Source organism: Arachis duranensis, chromosome 6 (genome assembly GCF_000817695.3).
Source record: "Arachis duranensis cultivar V14167 chromosome 6, aradu.V14167.gnm2.J7QH, whole genome shotgun sequence".
Taxonomy (NCBI): domain Eukaryota; kingdom Viridiplantae; phylum Streptophyta; class Magnoliopsida; order Fabales; family Fabaceae; genus Arachis; species Arachis duranensis.
This window is the reverse complement of record NC_029777.3, coordinates 79,369,639-79,373,593: the sequence shown is the minus strand read 5'-3', so window position 1 is coordinate 79,373,593 and position 3,955 is coordinate 79,369,639.

Sequence of the window (3,955 nt, the reverse complement as noted above, 5' to 3'; positions counted from 1 at the left end):
ATACCAACAATCTCCGTGGGATCGACCCTTACTCGCGTAAGGTTTATTACTTGGATGACCCAGTGCACTTGCTGGTTAGTTGTGCGAAGTTGTGATAAAGAGATGAAATTGCAATTGAGCGTACCATGTTGATGGCGCCATTGATGATCACAATTTCGTGCACCACCTCACTATTCAAATTCAAACCACTTTCCCTCCCAAACCCACCCATAATGGCCGAACCATACACCACATCTCCACTGCTATATAAACTCATCTTCACTCCTTCATTTTCACACAACCTAACACTACTTCTCCCCCTTGGCCGAACCACAAAGCCACCTCCATCTCCTCCATTTCTTCTTCTTCTACTCCCTTCTTTCTTCTTTTACTCGAGGACGAGCAAACCTTCTAAGCTTGGTGTGGTAAAAGCATTGCTTTTTGTTTTTCCATAACCATTTATGGCATCTAAGGCCAGAGAAACCTCTAGAAAGAGGAAAGGGAAGGCAAAAGCTTCCTCCTCCGAGTCATGAGAGATGGAGAGATTCATCTCAAGGGTGCATCAAGACCACTTCTATGAAGTTGTGGCCATGAAGAAGGTGATCCCCGGGGTCCCTTTCAAACTCAAAAAGAGTGAATATCTGGAGATCCAACATGAGATCCGAAGAAGAGGTTGGGAAGTTCTTACCAACCCCATTCAACAAGTCAGAATCTTAATGGTTCAAGAGTTCTATGCCAATGCATAGATCACCAAGAACCATGATCAAAGTGTGAACCCGGACCCAAAGAATTGGCTTACAATGGTTCGGAGGAAATGCTTAGATTTTAGTCCAAAAAATGTAAGGTTGGCATTCAACTTACCCAAGATGCAAGGAGATGAACACCCTTACACTAGAAGGGTCAACTTTGATCAAAGGTTGGACCAAGTCCTCATAGACATTTGCGAAGAGGGCGCTCAATGGAAGAGAGATTCAAGAGGGAAGCCGGTTCAACTAAGAAGGCATGACCTCAAGCCCATGGCTAGAGGATGGTTGGAGTTTATCCAACGCTCAATCATTTCCACTAGCAACCGGTCCGAAGTTACTATAGACCGGGCTATCATGATTCATAGCATCATGATTAGAGAGGAAGTAGAAGTTCATGAGGTTATATCCCAAGAACTTTATAAGGTGGCGGACAAGTCCTCTACCTTGGCAAGGTTAGCCTTTCCACAAAGCATCTTCATACGCTTATCTGAAATTCTCACCAATGAATTACATAAGTATCTCTATCTTTATTTTATGCTTTATTCATAAATCATCCATAACCATTTGAATCTGCCTGACTGAGATTTACAAGATGACCATAGCTTGCTTCATACCAACAATCTCCGTGGGATCGACCCTTACTCGCGTAAGGTTTATTACTTGGACGAACCAGTGCACTTGCTTGTTAGTTGTGCGAAGTTGTGATAAAGAGTTGAGATTGCAATTGAGCGTACCATGTTGATGGCGCCATTGATGATCATAATTTCGTGCACCAGTGGGTCACGCGGTCGCATGATCTGGAGTGTTGCTCTTCCACGCGGTCGCATCAGTCATGCGCCCGCGTCAGTTGTATTTTACAAGTCATGCGTTCGCCTCATCCATGCGCTCGCGTCGATTCTCTTTTGTACAAACCACGCGTTCGCGTCTTCCATGCGGACGCGTCATTGCCAGTTGCTCCAAAACTCCAATTTGTGCTTTCCTTCCATTTTTGTATGTTTCCTTTCCATCCTTTAAATCATTCCTACCTTGTAAAACTTGAAAGTACCCAACGCACAAATCACAGCATCGATTGGTAATAAAGGATAATTAAATTTGATTATTTTAAAGCATAAGGAACATATTTTCTCATATATCACATAATAAGGAAGGGAAAGTGAAACCATGCAATTTACATGAATAAGTAGGTAAAGGGTTGAACAAATCACTTAAACTGAGCTCAATATATATCATAAAATATGGGTTTATCAGACTGTAGCTGAGAATGACTACTTCTATGCTTCTGAAAGGAGTAACACTCGAGGAGTGATGGAGCTGAACCATATGGATGTACTGCTGGCTCAAAATAAGATAATCACCAAACAATTAGCTGACCTTACCAAGAAGGTGGAAGAAAACCAAGTTGCAGCAGCCATCACTTCAGCACCAGCTCAAGAAGGAGTGAATGCAGGAGAAGAAGGTGACTGGAAACAAGCTAATTATGTTGGGAACTCATCCAGGCAGATCCATGATCCATACTCCAAAACTTACAATTCTGGTTAGAGAAACAACCTTAATTTTGGGTGGAGAAACCAACAAGACCAAGGCAAAGACCAAAGACGCCACAGCCACAATCCCAATAACAATGCAACTCACAAACACCCCTCACAGAGATCATATCAACACCGACCTAATCACCCTTCTCAACCTCCTAACCTCAACCCACCATCACCAACCGAAGATAGACTCTCCAGAATTGAGATGTTACTTGAAGACATATGTAAGAAAGTCCAAGACAGTAAAGCTTTTCGGGAAGAAGTGTTATCCAATATGCAGAATCAAGATGCTACCATCAAGAAACTTGAAACACAAATTGGCTACTTATTCAAGCAAGCCCATGGTCACGACATTCACAACAACACTAATTCAACTCCAAGGGAGGAGTGTCAGGCCATCACCCTCAGAAACTGTAAGGAATTGAAGGAGACCTACAAAAAATCACAAGAGAAGAAATCGGATAAAGAAGAAAAGGGACAAGATGAAATTCAAGTCTCCACATCCAAGTCACACCAAGAGGGAAAAGTGCCGAAGCCAAACTTTTGAAAAGCCCCATACCCTCAGCAATTGAAGAAGAAGGGAGAGGACAACCAATTCCCAAGATTCTTGGAAATCTTCAAGAAACTACAGATTAACATACCCTTTACTGAAGAAATAGAGCAAATGCCACTTTATGCCAAGTTCTTGAAGAAATTGATGACCAAGAAGAGAAGCTGGAAGAACAACGAAACTGTGGTACTAACCGAAGAATGTAGTGCCATCATCCAGCACAAATTGTCCCAGAAATTGAAGGATCCTGGAAGCTTCCAAATTCCTTGTATCATAGGGGAAATCACAGTGGAAAAGACTTTATGTGATTTAGGAGCTAGCATAAATTTGATGTCCTTAGCAATGATGAGAAAAATGAGGATTGAGGAGGCTAAACCAACAAGAATAGCCCTGCAACTAGCAGACCGATCATTCAAGTTTCCTCACGGAATAGTGGAAGACTTGCTGGTGAAGGTAGAAGACTTTATCTTTCCGGCAGACTTTGTAGTGTTGGATATGGAGGAAGGAGCAGAGACTTCTATCATCTTAGGCAGGCCATTTTTAGCCACTGCCGGAGCCATCATTGATGTCCAAAAGGGTGAACTTGTCCGTAGACTACATGAAGAGAAAATGATATTCAATGTGTTCAAGGCTATGAGTTACCCACAAGACTCATTGGGAGAATGTATGAGGTTAGACTCGGTGGATGCTGTAGTCCAAGAGACTCTTGAAGAAGAAGAACTTAAGGGGTTAACAGAAGAAGAGGAATCAGCATCAAGCGAAGAGGTTGCAACAGCGGAAACTCATGTTCAGGGCACACTAGAGGGGAAGGATGAAAGAAGAGAAGCACTCAAACTTGAACCAAAGGCATTGTCACCCACTCTCAAGTATGCATACTTAGGAGAGAATGAAAGCTATCCAGTGATCATAAATTCAGCCCTCAGCCAAGAATAGGAGGAAGAGTTACTTCAAGTCTTACAAAAGCATAAGGATGTCATTGGATGGACACTTGCTGACTTGAAGGGAATCAGTTCGGCCATATGCATGCATAAGATACTATTGGAAGAGGATGCCAAACCTTCCATTCAACACCAAAGGAGGCTGAATCCAGTTATGAAGGAAGTAGTACAGAAGGAACTCATGAAGCTGTGGCAGGGAGGAGTAATCTA